This window comes from Phodopus roborovskii, unplaced genomic scaffold (genome assembly GCF_943737965.1).
Source record: "Phodopus roborovskii unplaced genomic scaffold, PHOROB, whole genome shotgun sequence".
In the NCBI taxonomy this organism is placed as follows: Eukaryota; Metazoa; Chordata; class Mammalia; order Rodentia; family Cricetidae; genus Phodopus; species Phodopus roborovskii.
This window is the reverse complement of record NW_026126563.1, coordinates 24,802,529-24,821,588: the sequence shown is the minus strand read 5'-3', so window position 1 is coordinate 24,821,588 and position 19,060 is coordinate 24,802,529. Positions and strand designations below refer to the sequence as shown.

The following is a 19,060-nucleotide window of genomic DNA, read 5'->3' as shown; positions in this document are numbered from 1 at the left end:
GTGTTCTCGATGTATGCACGCCTATGCTTAGACTTGCGTGTTTACATTCTTACCAAGCAAACCATATGTAAACACACGTTTCCATTTCTGCCCCACAGCAGGAAAGGTTAACCAGGTAAACAAGAGCAAATGGCACACCCTAGGGTGAAGCAGCTCCCCACCACTACCTACCCCCACCCCCTTGCTTCAGAGGTCTTTCATTAAGGCTTTGGGTCGAGAATGCGGAATTACATATGCCCTCCCTTCCATTATGACAGCCTTTGTATTGTATTTTGGTATTTGTGATTGCAAAGCACGGGACTGAGTCATCTTAATAACATAGCCGCGGATGCAAATGTATGGAAATGCAGGCGCGCACAGATTTTGTGTGGAGCGGGGCTTTGGCAGGGTGGCCGTTCCCAGTTGGTTTTTTAGTGGAGCGACTACATGCACATATATTATAGTAATACTTTCCGGGTGCCCTCTGTAGGATGGCAAAAATGTACTCCACGTTGTGCGTGACGCATAAAGCCATATTGTAAGATGGTTAAATGTTTCTCAGAAATGTTCATGCTGATTAATAAAGTGTTTATGGCACTTTTGTTTGGGGGGACATTGTGATAGATATTTGAGATTCACCCAAATGGAATAGGAAATACCACATTGTTATTGGAGGCCCATCAGCTTGAGAGAGATTGCTGAGAGTTTCATAATGGCTAAAGGCTGGAATCAGATGGGGAAACAGAAACAGAGAAGCTAGGAGTAGGGTTCCGATTTTTGAAAAAGGAAAAGCGACTGTGGATTGTTCCAAACCTAACCTTAACTCGTGGTTGTTTATTTTACATATAATAGAACAGCTAAATGATGGAGTGTATTAGTTCTTTAATAATTTATAGAAATACTTTGATGTTGCAGTAATTACATTAAAGGTCACATATCAAAGGTAATTTGGTTGAGCAGCTGTGATGGTTTCTCAGAAGCAATCAATATCACTGTCCGTGGTGCTGATTTCACCAAGGGGCCTGCCAGATTAAAGAAGGCTTATTACCAGGCAGAAAGGCCCAGGGGAAATCAGGAGCACATTGGAGTGAGGCACTAGCCCCCCTTCCACTGGTAATTAACACCATTCCCCATAATCTGCGCTAATCCCTCATACTGGGAGATCCAGTGGCATTTTTCTGATATCACAAAGACAAGTTGGGCACGAGGCAAAAAGAACCATGAACATTCGTTGGCAGAGATGGGGTGGAAGTACATTCCTCTGGTGGGGCTCAGACACAGCCCAGAGTTCCCTGTGCTGCCCAGAACACAGACCTTTCTTCAAAGGCTTCCTGAGGAGGCTCAGGCTCACAAGGCTGCTCGAACAATTCTCTGGGCAGGCAGAGCTGGCACAGGGGAAAGGATGAGTTGCAGCTACAGGTTCTGAGGGCACATTGTCCCCACACAAACTCACATGCAGACAAATGGAAAACAAAATGACCGAGTAAAATTACGCTTTAAAGTGGAGTCATTTTGATCCAGAAAAGCAGAACTGCCGTTATTATTGTGAGCTGGTGCTCTCCTTGGAGATCAGAGGAAGTGTGCCTCCAGCAAATGCAGAGTGAGAGGTTCAAGCAAAATGCTCTTCAACCAAATCATACATGGTCCTGCCAGCTGAGACTGTGCTTACAGCTGCCTGTTTGGTTGGAAGCGGGACACATAAGAAACCTCTTCTTGTCTGGGGGTGGCCTTAGTAGGGGTCCTCCTTGAGCAGCCCGTGCATCTAAGGGGAATGAAATTGAAAGGGGAATCTGGAAAACTGGTAACCTCAGTAATTTAGGCACTTTTCCAGACTTCAAAATTCATTAAAATCAATCCATTAAAATTAGCCCTCTAGTTTCTTACTGAGGAGAGATAGGTAGGAAAGCTGTACAGACAACACTTTCTGCTTCCCAGCAACTTTCAGAGCTGGCATCACCTTTCAGCAAGAAAAATAATCCATTGTAGTACACAAAGACACATAAGCACACCGTGGACAGCCAGCACCAACACAGCAACTGCAGCTAGACCAAAGGCACTCCTCACTCACCTTCATCTAGGAGGACAGGGGAGCTAACATTCCTCTTGGAATGAATAGAATTTTAGGGAACAGGTCCTCAATGGCTGCTCTTCTGAATCAGAGGCCAATTTCCCTGGAAATCAGCCTAATTGAAGCTGCTCTGAGGGCTGAAAGAGTCATTGCCTGGACCAGTGTCACAAATGGATTATTATTCTTGAATGTGGCATGGTTTCAGTAGAGTGAGATTACTAAACCATGAAGCTTCACCAGGGTCCTTGTGAATATGGCCTTCTGCCAGAAACTCAGCATGATGCACTTTTTTAAAAATCTGTCTGTCTCAGTCCCTCTCTCTCTCTCTCTCTCTCTCTTTCTCTCCCTCTCTCTCTCTCTTTCTCTCTCTCTCTCTCTCTCTCTCTCCCTGTCTTACTCTCTTTCTCTGTCTCTCTACTCTTTCCTGATGGAAGACCAGTCCCTTTTATCATCAGTGTTTACAGGGTACAATCACAGAATGTGGCTTCTCAATCCATCAGCAAGCATTTTCCAATATATACCCTTCCCTCTTGGAGTTGCCCATCAAGTTGGGTACAGAAGATACACACAAAAACATAAAGAACCGTGGAAGCCAATAGATGTTACAATAAAGTGGCCAGTGTAGTCAACTGCTTAGCATTCACAGTGAATACTTGACAAACACTACACTAAATGATAGGCATAGTGCTATTTGTCACATCTCTTGCCTCAGTCTCTTTTTAGGACCACCTTGTGAGGAAGAAACCATAATCTTGATAACACAATTGATAAGTAGATATGGATCTGCCAAGTTCTTCACTTTTGCTAATGCTTTCAGTTGCTTTAGAATTTTCAAGGGGGCAAAGATGGCTATCGGGGGATTCCTTCAGGATATGAGCCAGTAAGAAGAGAGTTTGGAATAAGGTGACAATGTTAGAGTAACAAGAAACAGCTTTGCAATATGTATGCATAGCAAGGCAGGAGCCTGAAACAGAGGTGTTCATGCCTCACACCAGGTCTGAGAGCTATCCGGAGTCTGAGTGTGTGTGTGGGAAACCCTGTGGAAGAATTGTGTGCCTTAAAACACAGCCCCACTGCTGAGTTCCAGCTGCTCCAGCCTTTGGGACTTTGCAGAGGATTGTCTTCCAGGGAGAGCCCATCTGTTCCTGAAGTTAGGAATATGGGTCCTAGAGAACAAAGCTGTGACTAGGGAAATGCAGATATGTGATGAAAGGTAGCCAGAATTACTCCTTCAGCTGCATAAAGGTTTTTGGCCAGAGCTGGAAGAACTGGGGTCTGGTTCCCATTAGCAGGACGCCTGGAGGCAGGGACAAGGAAGCTGGAGTGGAAGGGAGCAGGCACGCTGAAAGGGAGCTGTTTCTTCTTGGTAAATATCAAAGCTCCAATCTGCTAGTTAGAGACAGGTTTTTGTGCCCTTACTGGGCAACTAACACACTCTGTTGCCTCCCACTCAACCCTGAAGTCACACAGAAGACATGCAGTATCCCTGCCATCCAGACTCCCCAAACTCAGGTGTTTGCAATGCAGGAACTGTCATTTCCATGGCAAATCAGGGTGACCTTCTATGAGTTTGTTAAAAAAAAAAGATAGTAAGATGAAAAATTTACCAAATGTAAAATTCAAGTTCAAGCCCCAACACTTCTGTCCATCTCTCCCTTCCCTTTTCCTTAATTTCAATTTCTCATGCTCACTTTTCTGGTCTGTTTTCTCCTGCTCTCCTTTCTGAACATCTTCCTTTTGCCTTTCATTTCTACCTTCCTCTTTTTTTCTGTTCTTTCTCTGTCTTTTCTCCCTCCTGTCCTTACCCCTGTCTCCTTTTGCTTACTCCACCTTGGCACCTAGAGGAGGCTCTAGTAAGTCCTCCACCAGCCTTCAAGGGGCTTCCTCCAAGAGGCCCATCCCCATCTACACTTCCCTGCCACTGAAGGATCCATCTAATTTTATGTACAACTGTAAAGATGAATGATAAGTAGAAAGTATAGAAGCAAGAAGATGAATAAATTATAAAGGGCAAATGATGACAAGCCAAGGGTCTCCAGAGACAGTGATATGATAACAGAAACTAGAGGCGAATTTATGAAGGGTGTAGTTAGCATGTTCAGAGGCTGTGAATTCTCTGAGATTGTTTTACAACTCCTGGTGATTGGCATAATCAAAGTGTTTTAGGTTAGAAACGTGATACATTTCTACTTGTCTGTCTTGTAGGAAGTGTTGGTTTTGTCTCTGTGTAGTGAATCTGGGTCTTGTCACGACCTGTGTCTTCTCTCCCAGTCTCTGCACCTTCTGGTCTCTAGTTGAGACAGTAGAGACAGACCCACACATTCCTCCTGCTGTCCTTCTGACTGAGTGTGCTAGCTTAGGGATGATGATGACAAAATACCACCAACTGGAGGCTTCTGCCACCAAAAAAATTTTTTTTTCTTGTTTCACAAACCAAGATAGCTGTAAGTTTGGGCTCTACTGAGGGTTTAAGGCTAGTGTCTCCCTTGCCTCTTTTCTAGCTTCTAGAAGTCTAGGGATCTTTTTGTCTACATGTGTTCTCTCTGTTCCCTTGTATTATAGTCCCTGGTCTACTATTTCTGCACCACATGCTTCCCTTGTGAAGATACTAGCCACATTGGATCATGAGGCCCAAGGACCTCAGGTTGATCCTCAATAAAGATCCTATCTCCAACACATTCCCACTCACAGGTAAGACTTCATTCTTTGGGCACAAAGCACAGTTTAATCTGCAACGTTGAAAAACATACTGTATTTGACTATTCCATGGCAGAAGAAAAAAGATCTTCAGTGTTGCCTGAACCATGGGAATCCTATAAGCCCCTCCTCTGTGATTCCCACCTAATCTCATACTTTTGTTTTTCTGTGGAGAAAATGGATGACATATCTCTTTCTTTTCCATAGTCCCTAAAGAGGACTTCCCATTTTTTTCTTTAGGCAGTGGTCCTCAACTGTACAATTTAGTACTCAAAAAACTTGAGCATTGTCTGGAAATGTTCTGGTTACTCTGTGAGGAGTAACCAGAAATGAATCTATGTATACTGAAATGCACATGACAGTCTCCCCAATAATAAAGTGGTTCCCCAAATGTCATTTGTGCTAAGGAAGATAAACAGTGTCCCGAGGCCAATGATGGTATAGAAGACAGAAAGGACAGCAAACTCAGAGGCTGAGCATTCCCTCTTTAGAGGTTGAGTCTCATTCATTTTGAGGATAAGTCAAATGGTCCTTATGATAGGAAGGGTTGGAGGTTGTGTTAAAGAGGAAACAGTTAAATGATGAGAACATCTGCAGCAGCCAAGTCTGCCTCCCACCTCTGGGCACAAAGCTGGCCATGCCCACCTCATGTTATAGCCTGCAGGGCAGACTCATCACAGGACCTGGCAGTTTTGGTATCATTTCCAGCTCTGCTCTCTCCTCTGACTCACATGAAATCAATGATCTGAGTGATGATTTGATCATGGCAGATGGAATGAGAACCCAGACCTCCAAAGATTACCCACTGGTGAGGTCTCCACCTTCCCTCTTTGGAAGACCCCCTCCCACCCTAGCTTATAGCAGGCTTATGTGCAGCCCAGTCTCCCTTTGCTATGTGACACCACCCCTGGGCCCATTATTCAGAAAGCAACACCAAGATGAAGGGAGTGCTGAGGCCTTAAGAGGAGAGTCAAAGGGATTTTTTACCCAGAGACACAGCCAGATGAAAAAAAGGTCCACCTACATTACAAATGACCTGCATTTCTTCTTTCACCCAGCCCACAATGTCTGCCCCATGTTCCACTGCCTCCATTGCAGACTCTGCTCTCCCCTCCTGCAGAAACAGCCTGAATCCTCCCCACCTCAGAGCTTTCCTCATGCACCTCCCTCCTAGACATGATGCTTTCTTCTTCCTTGCCTGTCTGTCTATGCTGGCCTTGAAAATCCATGCATTTATTACATAAATGGTGGTGGACTCAGACACACAGAGCAAATTCCAAGCCCGGACACAAGCTGTGCCTAGTAAGACTCTCTAAGAACCAAAAAGCAATGGTTCCTGTTACCATGGATCTGGATTCAAGAAGGCATGTGAGTGAATGGATGCAGCATAGGGACCTAGGATCAGGTACAGCTGCCAAAACAGTCCTTGTGACTCTACTTAACTCAGACCCTCCCCAGAGCCACTTCTAGGTTGTTTGCCTCTGGAATCCCTTCTAATTCTGACAGTCTTCCTATTTCTAAGAATAATAGAGCCAGCATTCCTCACATTGCTTAACAAGACAGAATAAAGAGGTAAGTGGGAAATTCTGCTCTCTCCTCTGACTCACGTGGAATCAATGATCTGCATGACATGAGATGAGAATTTGCTCATGACAGAGGAGCGAGAAGCCAAACCTCCAAGGCTCAGCCATGAGGGAGGTCCCCAGCCTCTCCCTTTGGAAGACTTTCTCTCCCACCTGAACAGGAAGCTAGTGTATCAGGTTTATGTGCAGTCCAGCATCCCCTTGCCAATATGATCATATCTTCTGCCCTCTACAACCTGCCATCATTGATGACAAGTGTAATAAAGCAAGGGTCAGATAGGTCCCTCTATGATGCACCTACCCTAAGCCAAAGCCCACCTCTTTACTCTGCTCATTCTGAGAAATTCAGAGAGGCATTTTGCTGTTTGCAGCAACACTAGCCAATTGTGGTAGAATGCAGATAACTTGTCCTGTGTTCATAACAGAACAAAATTAGCAAGAAAGAATGTATTACTGAAGATGTTTAAAATGTGGTATAAGCTGAAGGTGCCTGGGGTTCCAGAAAGATAAATCAGGATGCCCCCCACGTTTCCCAACCCCAGTGGTGGCCACTCACTTCCAGGCCCTACCCCTTCTCCACAGCATAACCAATGGTATCCTTGTGAGAAACAGCTCTCATCACCTTTGATTATTATTACCCAGACAATCCAGCCAGTGGCCCAAACCTCTTCCAGATTCCCCAGACCCCCCAAAGCTCTTGCACACATCATCTTCCTCAGAGGACCTCTGTTTTCTATTTCAGTCTCCTGTTCTGAGCACTCTCCATTCATCCCAAAGGCCCAAGTTTGGCATGAGTTCCTCTGTGCAGACCCTGCCCAAGGAAGCTTTGCAACCCCAGAGTCACCCAGTTCTGCTCTTTAGTCCCAGAATCCTCTGTTAACATTAAGAGTCATAGTCACCAATGTTTGCCTTGCCTGATTCAGAGGAAGGCATGAGGGTAAGTGAAAGACAGCTTCTCTTTCTGCTGAGTGTCTCTGCTGACCAGTGCACTTCACAAGGGCACACAGAAGGGTCAGTCCTCATAATTCCTGTCTATAGCACCTACAGCCCCTCCCTAGAAGGTTCCCTGTGTAGCTTTCCCTGCTGGGTAGGTTTGGAAAGAAAACAAACCTGGCTTTGTGGTGCTGGGTGCATGGGAGAAAGCTATAAGGAAGGATCGTTGACCCCAGTAATCACTACTGGTGAGGATGTGTGAGAGTGTGTGGTGTGAGGTATACGTCCTCAGGAGAGGGAGCCTGAGGGTGGGTTGCCACAGGGGATGTGCCTGTGTGAGTCATGGTGAGATTATTAAAGGGATTCTCAACCTTTCATCAGAAAGCAAGCCTGAGACACAAAATTTTTGTGTGAGCTACTGCTTCTGGGCGGATGTGCTTTAGGACTAGATGGGTTCCTTTTAGAAAGTATGTGTGTGGGTGAGCAAAGGACCAGATGCCTCTGTGTTTGGGACCAGTGGGGTTCCGGAACTGTGGGCTGCCTTGAACCATCAAAGATGAGCAGCCCCAGGTGGTGATGGCAAAAAGTAGTATTGTTCTTTATTAAAGTCCTCATGAAAATAGTTGTAGCAGGAAAAGTGCTGGTGTTTAATGGGACGAGGTCTTTCTAGGTCCCACAAGTCTATTATAGCATAAAGCATGCCAGGATCAAACACACTAATGGTATGCCCTCAGGCAACCACCAGGGATGCCAGAAAGGTGACATTCTCTCCTAGTGGCCAAATGGTCAGTCACAAGGCAAGAGTTTGACCCAAAGCCTCATCCCTAATTCTGTGTCTTAAAGAGAGGAGTCAAAATGCTGACAAACAGTCCATTCTAGCCTTGAAACACAAGCAGCCTGTAAAGAAAATGTCATCCTTCTGGATGACTTGGGTCTGAGCTTTCTACTTTCTCTAATGAAGTCACGTGTGTGAGCCCTTTATATGCCAAGAATTGCCATAAATAACTCAAGTGTAATTATCAATGGCAAAACAATGATGTGAGCATGGATTACCTTTGGGGTCCTTTGCTGCAATGAAACCCTGTGATTCCTAATCCACATTTGAAATAGAGATACTAAAAATAGAAAATGATTCAACTATGCAATTTGAACTATTTGACCTGTTTGTTTCCAGACAAAAATAATGACAGTAATCCATAATGACCAGAAATTGTCCATGAAAAAAGAAAGCAGAATTTTGTTGGATACATAAGGCAGAATGATCTTAAATGGGAGGGAAAGTATGGAACCTTGTCTGTCCATTCATGGTGAGAGTCAGTATTTACAGAGAATTCAGTATGATCCATGTGCTCTGCAAATACCCTCTCTTTTAATGCAGTCTCTCACTGGTCCTTAAAGCTGAGCACTGGCAGTGTTGTTGTTAATAAGACAAATAAAGGAGAAGGGTCTTGCCAAAGACCACATGTCTGGGGCACCAACACCTTGATAAAACCAGATGCACAAAGCCAAGGGCAGTGTCATCATGCAGGGGAATGACCACATGGGTATCCACAACACAGACTCTAGTGTTGGTTCATCTGTATAACAATGTTAGGGTCAGTTTCTTCTCTTATAGTTAGAAAATTGTTTTCCTGGCTCCATGCATCAAATATTCAGCTAAGAAGTGCTGGACCTGCTGCCCCAGTCCCTTATCAGGAATGAAAAAGCTTCCCTGAGGTTCCCTACTCAGCTATGCCTCAATGACCAGAGTCATGTCAAAAAGCTATAATAATAAGTGCTTCTGTTTATGAATAAAAGAAGGGTCTACACTATGAAGAGGGACCAGTGACTTTGCCCCAGACTGGTAGAGATGGGCTGTGGTTACAGAACAGCAAACTAGGTGAACCAATAATACAACCCCACCAAGAAGCTGACATGAGTCTTCAGTTCAGACCACCACATAGCTATCCTCAGCCCAGACAGACTGAGGTGGTCTAGGAAGGCTGGCTGGCTGCCCCTTGCTCCTTAAGACCCCTCTCGAGACTCAGCCAACATCATGGACAAAACCCACTCAGGCTGTAAGCTAATATTGGTCAGAAACATGGACAAGCCCACTTGCTCCACCTCTGTCTTCTGTCAGCACCATGCACAAGGCCCACTCGTTCGCGCTCAGGCATCGGTCAGCACCATGGACAAAAACCCCTCGCGTTCATTCCCAGATGTCGGTCAGCACCCTGGACAAGGCTCACTGAAGCACCCTCAGGAATCTGTCAGCACCACGGATAAAGATCCACTCGAGTCAACCTATGACGTCAATCAGCACTACGGACAGAAACTCCAAAACCGGTCACCACAACGCACAAGGGTTCTTCCACTGCCCCTATCGGTGGCCCAACTGACCCAGGACGTGGAACAGGTCACAGACGAGCCATAATCACAACAGACAATGAATGGAATAGATCTGTCTCTGATCCAAGAATTCCCCTGGCTTCCACTTGATTTCTCATTGCCAAGCTCCACCACACCAGAGCTAATACAGCTCTCCCTGCACTCCAGCCCTTCTAAGCCCATTTATGAGAGGAACTCAGACACTGAAGGTTAACAAAAAGCCATGATATTGGGTGAGCTCAGGGCCAACATTCATACAATCTGGCTTCTAATCCCAGCTCTACCATTCTGAGCTGTGTGACCTGGGGCTAGTCATTTAACTTCTCAGAGCCAGTGGTGTGTTTGCACAAGGACTGCCTATGAAGAATATGACACAGTCCATATAAATCCATGAACACCAGTTACATTAGAGGAGGTGCCCACTGTCCTGTTGCTATTCTGTCTCCTACCTCAATCTTTTCTGGATCACCCCTGCTCCTATTTCCCTGGATGACAACTGACTCTAGATGTATAGCTACAAAATCCCAGCCCAGACTACTCACCAGGAAAAACTTCAGATCCCACCCATAGGATGGAAGTGGTGACAGAAGCACCCAAGGAGGTGGCTGCACCAATCCCTGCTGGGGCTTAGATGTGTTTGCAGAACACACTTTGAGATCATTCTCCTGTGCCGCAGGAGAGCTGTTAGTATTTTGTTCTAATGGTATGAATGATCCCTGTGTGAGGCACACATTCCTGTGTTCACCTCCCATTCACTAACTTTTCACCATAAAAGGGGTGAAGGGAGGCCAGGACATTGCAAACCCTAAACACATGAGAGCAGGAGCAGAAGAATTCCCTGTGTGGCTGGAATGGTCCAGCAGGTCCTTCAAGACAGGGAGACAGAGCATCTGAGATGAATATGCATTCAGCCTCTCCCAGCAGCCCTGACAGCTGGCACCCGACAGCTGGAACCGCTCAGGGCCTGTGAGAAGGTTTTTAATTCAATTCAGTAAGTGTTTCCTGAGCACCCACCAGGAGCATGGCCTTACACTGGGTGCTGTTTGGCAGATGGAAGCAGGAGAGGGCAAGGACCCCCGCCTTCCCATGGGGCTTCCCTTCTGCAGAAGAGGAAAGGTGTACATGCCAAGCAATTAGAGGACAATGGATTGAGACTCAGGCTGCAATTCAGAGTTCACATGGATCAGGAGTGCTGAGAGAAAGTGACTATTCATTGAGTCTCTTCAGCAAGCCACTGTGCAGTGAACAGTGGAACGGTCTTTGAGGGATGGGAGGGTTGTGGGTGGACAAGAGAACCTGAGATAACATACCCAAGAGGTGACAACATGAACAAAAGCATGAAGGAAAAAGGAGAAGTTGTAACAAGAACTTTACTCTCAAAGGTGTGGAGGGGGCCTTTAGAATTTGGGACTGGACTGCCACCGAGTGAGGGACGTGGTCTGCTTTCTTCAGGTGCTTAGGTACTGTAGAGGAAAGTAACCACTTCACCATTGATCAGCCTGTGCAGATGGAGACCAGTGAAAGCCTTGTGGAGGAGGGGCACTAGAAGTGAGAGCTGGGCACTATGGGAGGCTTGCCTCAGTTTTCCTTCCCAAGGACAGACTCAATAGGCAGAATTAGCACTCCTGAGGCACATAGGGATTGTACTGAGTATCTGCCTAGCAAAGTTCCTTGTTCTCTAAAAACATTACTGGTGGTAGGTAGAAAGGTAATTTAGCTCCCTCTTGGTCCCTGAAGCTGCCAGGGGAGGGGGGGAGGAGAGGAGTGAGTGTTGCACTCCTTTGACCAAGTAGAAGACAGTGCCCAACCACAGGAGAAAATCTGTATGACAGCACCAGCCACTCAGAACTGGCCAGAGACCTAGATATTTTACCATTAAGCATGGAGTTTCTTTGGCACTCTGCTTTGTAATAAAAGAGAACAAAGAGACCTGCATATGCAGGGGTGTAAGTCTTCCATGTGCTCTCCTTGGTCCTTCAGCCTTAGAAACCCTGTATGTCCCTCCCACTCTATATCTAACCCATTCAAAAATCTTGATTCCTGCTCTTAGGCTAGAAAAGCTCAATGTGTGACTGAAATGCTTCTCTGACATTGTTTCTCTCCTAAGAATCATGGAAGGTCTGAAAATCAGTGTGGGAAGAGACCTTAGCATTATCCACTCACTTCCAACTTGAACCCTGCTATGAAAACCCGGACACAGTTGGGCACAGCTCTGTTGCGATGCCTAATCTTGTTTTGCTCTGTATTAAGGCCTTCATTTGTGATTGACAGATTAAGGGAACCCACTGTAATTCACAAGAACGGGCGGACACAGGCTCCATTAGCATCCATATTAAGGGGCGTGCTCAGCTCAGTTTTATTACTTTGGAGTAGACACTCCAACAATGTTTCCAAGTTAATGTCCTGCCAAGCCTACCATAATGAACAGATACAAAGCATGTGTAATTAGCACAGCAATGCCATGACACAGTACTAGTACAGCACTTGCAAACACTGCTCTCAGTTGGGCATGATGAGGGCAGTCCTCTGCAATTTCAGCTACTTGGGAAGCTGAGACAGGAGGATCACAAATTCAAAGCCTGCATGGGATACAGAGCAAATTAAAGGCCAGAATAAAGAAAAATTTTAAAAACACAAAAATTCTAGAGATGTGGCTCCATAATCGAATGCTTGCCTAGTGTGTATATGAAGGCTGGGATTAATCCTCAATACCCCAAATAAGGAAACAAACAAACAAACAAAAGGACCCCACTAATTTCTTAGACATATTTGGACAAAAGACCATTTTGTCTGCACTCACGTGATGACTAATGCTTTGTGTACTGGAGCTGGCAATGTAGCTCAGTTAGTAGAGTGACTATGTAGCATGCACAGATTCTGTATTTGGTCCCCAGAGTAAAACTGGTGCCGTGTTGCACCTGTAATCTTGTCACTAAGGAGGTGGAAGCAGGAAAATCAGGGGTTCAAGGTCATTGTCAGCTATATAGAGAGTTCAAAGCCAGCCTAAGCTACATAAGACCCCTTCTCAAAAAGAGAAGGTTTACTTTAAAAAGGTTAGTTTCTCCTAAATCCCAAATTATCCTCAACCTTGTCTTGGTGAGTCCCAAAATTATAGACTTCAAACAACTCCTTAGATTTAGCATCTGTCAGACACAAAGAACTCAAGGTCTCCAAACACAATGGGTCAAAGTCCTCCAGAAAGCTGTCCCCGATAGGTGCGAATCTCCATGTCCTAATGTACTCCACCCTGGAAGTCTGAGAGAGCTTCCTACATTATGAGGTACCATAGATCACTCTGAGTCCCCTGCCTACTCTCCAACTCCATAGAGCTTTGCTGTAATTGTGATATCTAGCCTATTTGCAACTGGGTGTCCATGAAACTTTTAGGTAATAGAAAAAATATTATCAATCCATGGTGGATCATTTCACGAAGACAAACCAACTGCCCGGCCCCTGTTTAAGTCCCATTTGCTCCTTCTCTGACATTTTGGGATGACAGTATGTGTTATCTTCCTCTCTTTTTAGTAAATGATTTATCTGGGGGAACTTCATATTTTCTTTTAGGATAAACTAAGCTAATGTGATGTGCTTGTTTTAATTTGCAAGGTTAACTGATCTAATTATCACCAGCGTTTAGTTAAATCCTATGCCTGGGCTGGCTGCAGGTGTGGGCTTTGAGTCCCACCAACAGGAAATCTCTGAAAACAAGCTGATCTAACACAGTGGCTCTACTGGTATGAAAGTCTCCCTAATAATTTATTTAGTTAATAATAATGCATGGATTTATTAACATCCAGAGATAAATAAAGGGTGTATTTAAATTAAACAAACCTACAAGGAACTGCTAGCTGCTTCCTGGGCCTCCTTTGCAGGAGGCACACCTTTCCAGCTCCATGTGTGTGGATATAGAAGTCAGGTCTGTGCATCCAAGCCAAGGTAGAGAGCCACCCTGGGGCCTCCATTAGAATGCAGGGAGATACCCCTTCCATACCCATGCCAAGGAACTGAGCTGGTCTGGAGTGGGTTGTAGAGCTGGAGTTTCAAGATGAGCACAGACTCCAAAGGGACCAGAAGTGTTGTTCCACTCCTCAAAAGCTGAACTAGGTCTTGCAAAGAGCAGGTTATTAAGAAGGAAAGTGATGATCCCCTCGTCTTGGAGCTGGGAAGATGGCCTCTTGGTGTTTTGATGTTTTGGTGTTTGGCAATGAGTGATACTCATCCAGGGCCCATGTCCAAGGAATGTGACATGAGCAGCAGAAGTAAATTTAAAGGAAATTGAAAGACTGATGGGTATGCATGACTACTGTAATGTGTGATTAGGTTAGCGTGGCCTGAAGAGTCTTAGAAGGCATGTAGAGAGGAAGCAAGCAACACACCATAAGAAAGTCCTGACTTGTCTACAGCCATACTACCCTGAATGCGCCCAATCTAGTCTGATCTCAAAAGCTAAGCAGGGTCAGGCCTGGTTAGTACTTGGATGGGAGAAAGTCCTAACTTTATGGGCCTACCTCTTCCCTAACCCACATAAAGCTGACTCCAGCCCACCTAGAGCTATTTTAAAAAAACTCTGCCAGGGCAGCTCAAGGTAGCCAACACTGTTCAAGGGTGTGTAATAGAATGGCATGTAGCCAAAATCCTGTTAGGCTGTGTTGTTTTGGTGTGGATCAAGTCTAGCAGGCAGTTGCACTGGAAAAGCATTTCCTGTAACCTAAGGCACAGATGCTGGACAGTCACTCAGTGCTACCAGATGAATGACCCTGAATGAAACTGTGCTTGCAAAGCCACATGTAAAATCTGCATGAACATACAAAATGTGTGTGTATGTTCGTGCATGCGTGCACATGAGTGCACATGTGTGTACACACACAGATCACAGCTAGTGTACTCTTGCAAACACAATGAGTACATACACCAGGGCACATGACCCATATCTACACACAGTTACCTATACATCGCTGCTGTATGCACACACAAAAAATACCTGCATGCCTATATGCTCTTCCTTGGCCTTCCTAGGAATTGAAAGAGAATGTGACTCTGTAGAGATAGGCGAAGATAAACTCTTGATTTCTGGTTTCCAAAGCAGTTTGGACAAAGTCCTCTAAAATGTATTAAAATGCTAATCACAGCATCTGTCTGAACCCTGGCAGCTGTGTGACTCTGGGGGTGAGGTGGAAACAGAATGGATTGGGAAGCCTGGAGCTTTGTCGCTGGTTTGCCGTGCATTCTCTCCACTCCTCCCCTTTGCCTGCTCCTCTGAGCTCCATGGGCCTCTACTGGCTCTGTCTGCTCCACAATGGCCCTGGCTCTGATGAGTGATAATCGCAAGGATGTGAGTCGTCAGTGCTAACATCACGCCTTTCTTCTAGCTCAGTCTAAAGTTCTGTCTATCTAAGGTCCCAGGCCATACCCAGGAAAGCAGAGCCAAGTTCTCTGTTTCTCTGAAATGGCCTCCCACTCTCTTGGTCTCCTTACCCCTGATCTGCAGACCTCAAATACCTTCTCTCAGACTTCCTACCAGCTGTATGTGATACCTAGACATTGCTTCAGTTCCTCACCTACCCATGCCATGACCTTAGCACTGACACCAATATCCAAGAAGAGCTCCTACACCTGATGCTTCACTGATATGCAAGCTCTGCCTTGCTCCATCTGCTTCCTGGCCTGCCATTCCCCTGTAGCTCAGGCTTCTTTAGTCAGCATTCCAAACCCAGCTTAGCATCATCCTCTCTGGGAAGCCTTCCCTTATCTGGGGTAGGCTGAATAAGCCACCTTGTTCCCCATGCCCAGAGTATATGATGCATACCCAAACTTGCCAGAGCTTAACCATTTCCCTCCGGCTGGCTCTTTGCCTGGATGGAATAATGCAAGCACTGCCCTGGCCAGTTCTCAGAAGCTGTGGCCATTGGAATATTTAGGTGGATAGATGTGTAGGTGGGAACCTAGATGCCTGAAACAAATTGTGCTTTTGAGGGAGCCATTGGCAGATACCCTGGAGCTAACTTGCCTCCTCTCTTGGTACCTGGTACAGTATCTGGTCAGCCTGTGTGGGCACAGGCCTCGCAGAAGGCTGCTTATGCTCACGTCCTCCACCCCACCTTATGAGAGCCAGGCTTCCAGCACAGCACTGTTCCATTTCTCCTCTTAAGCATCAAACTGTCATTTCACTAAACACCATCTGGAGACTCCTGGCTTCAGCTCCTTTTTTCTCCAAAACTCTTATTAATGTGATGGGTGTTTATTCCTTCTTCCTTCTCTCCACTTCCTCTGGAGCATCTCAGCCCTGTGGCCTCAGACATTCATCTTATCTTCTGGGAGTGCTACTCCGCTAGGGTGGGAGGCTGTCTTGAGCTCCGCTCAATGCAGCTGACAGTGACAGTGAGCAGCCAGAAAGAACAGGAGTGAGCGTGATGGCCCTCAGAAACAGTCTCAGGCAGACTGGGAAGGAGGGGGGCAGAGGATGACTGAGGCAGGAGCCTAAGCAAAGCCAATGGAGGGATGTCACTTACCTTACTTGTCGCTGTGATTAAGCACTCAATAAAAGGAATGAAAAGATGGAAGAAAGGAAGGAAATGTTTGCTCTGGCTCACTGTTTGGGCATACAGCCCCTTATGGTGAGGAAGTCATGGCGGCAGGAACATGAGACAGCTGGGTCTCACTGTACTCACAGTCAGAAAGCAGAGATATAAATGCTGGTGTTTGGATCTCCATCTCCTTTTGATTCCACCCGGAACTCTGGTCTATGGGATGGCACTGCTCCCACTTCACATTTTATTTAACTCAATCTAGAAACTCCCTTTTTCTCATGATGCCCACAGATTTGCCTCCATCATGATTCCCATCAAGTGGACAACCAAGTGAATAACAATCCACCCCGTGGGCTGATCTTCCTAAAATTCCAGGACCTTCCGTGGCTCCCTAGTGCCACCAAATGAATCTGGGCATCCTAACAATACCTGAGTTCCCTTCTCTCTGTCGCCAGGACAATATGGTTCTTCCTTTGTATGTGTGGCCATGCCATGGAGCCCCACTAGTCTCAAGTTCATTTTCTGAGACACATGTATCATTATTTGTGGGTATGTGTGTATGAGAGCATATGTGAATTTCCTTATGCGGTCTGCATGCAAGAGCCTGTGAAAGCCAGAAGGTGATGATGGAACTCTTAGTCAAAAACCAAACCCTGGGTTCTGTGCAAGCGCAGTAAACATTCTGAACCATCTCACCAACCCTGGTCTCCGATTCATGCTTGTCCTTGAAGGAGTTCTCGCCTTTCTTCTCCAAGTAGCCTTTCCTTGCTACTCCACCTTTACTTCCCTTCTTTCTGGGCAGCAAAGGCATGAAACCCCTTCTTCTGCTCAATGATCTAATCCATGTCACACTATTTCATAGCAAGTACTGTTTCCACCTGAGGGGTGCACCAGCTCCTCTGATGGTGCTCACTATACCCAATTAAGCACCGAGCAAGCAGAGGGGTCACAGCCAGCACCTTGTCCTTAAAGTGATGACAGCCATGACCCCAAAGAAATGAGCCTCAGCTCCTTAGAGGCTTCTACTTGCCACCAGAGCCCTTCCCCAGTGTCCCCTTGGAGGTCTGCCCATTCTGGTCCTTCCTGGGCTGTGGCCTGGGCTGGCACTCAGAGGCCAGCTTGCTTCCTCTGGTAGAACATTAAACTAATGTGTGTTGTGTCTCATTAGTAGCATTCTGCTTGTACCAGGGCCAGGCAATTTGATGGGTACTTGATTGGGTATTCTGTTTATTTATGGCAGGAAAAGGATTCTTTATGGAGGACTGGGCAGCACATTTCTGTCCCTATGGCACTGAGATCCTTTGGCAATGAAACAATTATAAATTAAGACTAAATAAATAATATACAGTAAGCAATACAGATTGCATGCTTCCACATAGAGAGCTCCCCTTGGGTTGGCCATGGGAACAACCACAGCCAAGCCTAGAGACTATGCACAGCCCACTCGGGGGTCAATGGCAACACAAGCTGGAATCTGGCTCCATAGCATGGCAAGCACTTCCTTCCCTGTGCCTGAGTCTTAACAACTGCTCCACATTCATAAGAACCCTGTAGCTCTCTGGTCTTACCGATCATCACAAAGCCAAAGGATAGAGAAACCAGGTGTGGCCTGTGGAGGTAAAAGATTTCCCAGAAAGCAGCACAAGTGCTTCTAACCCACGAAACAGTCCTAGAGTACCCAGGAGGGCTGGAGAAAACCTGCCTTGCCCACTGGGATCATGTGTCCAGTAGGGAGGTGCTGCAAGCCCTTCTGTGCAGGTATGCTGGATCAACTCAGCTGGCTTTCAAAATCTGGAGGTGAGAATGTAGCCCCCAGCCTTGTGCTACCAGCAAGAGCAAGTTGTAACAGAAGGGACTTCTCCCTTCCTCACCTAAAAGTGCTGCTGTGTGACACCCGCTCCTTCCGAACAAGTGCCAGGAGTTCTGAAATGCGCAATGCTGTGATTCTCAGACAGCCTGTCTGGGAAGCACACCTCCACACTCCAAAGAGCAGACCAGTCAGAGCTCCCAGTTCAGCTCAGGCAGGGAGTCCTGTGACACCAAATAGACTCAGGTGTCTCTCTTTGCTGAAGTGTGGCCCCGGCCTCCCTTCATGAAAACTCAGCAAGCAGATGGGAAAGGCCCACCTGAGCCCTCTACAAGCAGAAGTCAGGGGTAGGGACAAACGGGTTATGCCTGGATGGCGTCTTCAAGGCTTCAAGTGGGAGAACGGAAGGCACAGGAAGGGCTGGCCCACAATGATGGTGCATAGTGCTATGTTGTACAAATGTCAAGCGCATGTCACTCAGCTCATCCCCTCTTCGGCTGCCCTCCCACCTTCCCCCACCCCTTTCTGTTCTCTCTCTTCATCCTCCCAGAAACTCATTGTCTCTCTCGCCAGCCTGTGCTCCCGTGCTTTCCAGAGGTTTATGCATGAAACTAATTATGCACTGCTAATTTGGAAGCTAGCAGCTCTCCTGCTAACGTTCATTTAATTCAGGTTGTTCTGCTGAGTGGCATTTCTGTAAATATGCTGGGGGGGGGCTGGGGACCTGTCAGGGAGGGTTACTGGAGAACAAGGTCAGGAAGAGGCATCTGGGGGTCTGGGGACCTGTCAGGGAGGGTTCCTGGAGAGCAGAGTCAGGAAGAGGGGCCCAGAGTCTAGGGGTGGTATGCTTGCTCCTGTAGAGGAGCAGACAGGGGTACCATTACCATAACTGAAGGTGGCCTCATTAGTGGTCCTGGATGGGCCTGCTGAGAAGTAGAAATACAACTGTAAAATGTCTGTAATGTTGAATGGGATGTACTGGAAAACTGCCCACAGAGGTGAGAAAGTGCTCGCTGGGTTGGCAGTACTTGTTGGGCACTGGTGGTTTGTTGTGCAGGGCAGGAGTCTGGCATCTCTAAGGGCAACAGGAACCTCCAAG

The 19,060-nt window shown here is 46.4% G+C and overlaps 1 protein-coding gene across 50 annotated transcripts in view; it reads left to right on the top strand.

The window, feature by feature from the left end:
- Celf4 (CUGBP Elav-like family member 4) overlaps positions 1–19,060 on the top strand; it is a 275,189-nt gene that overhangs the window by 74,712 nt on the left and 181,417 nt on the right. The gene's annotated exons all lie outside the window — the stretch shown is intronic.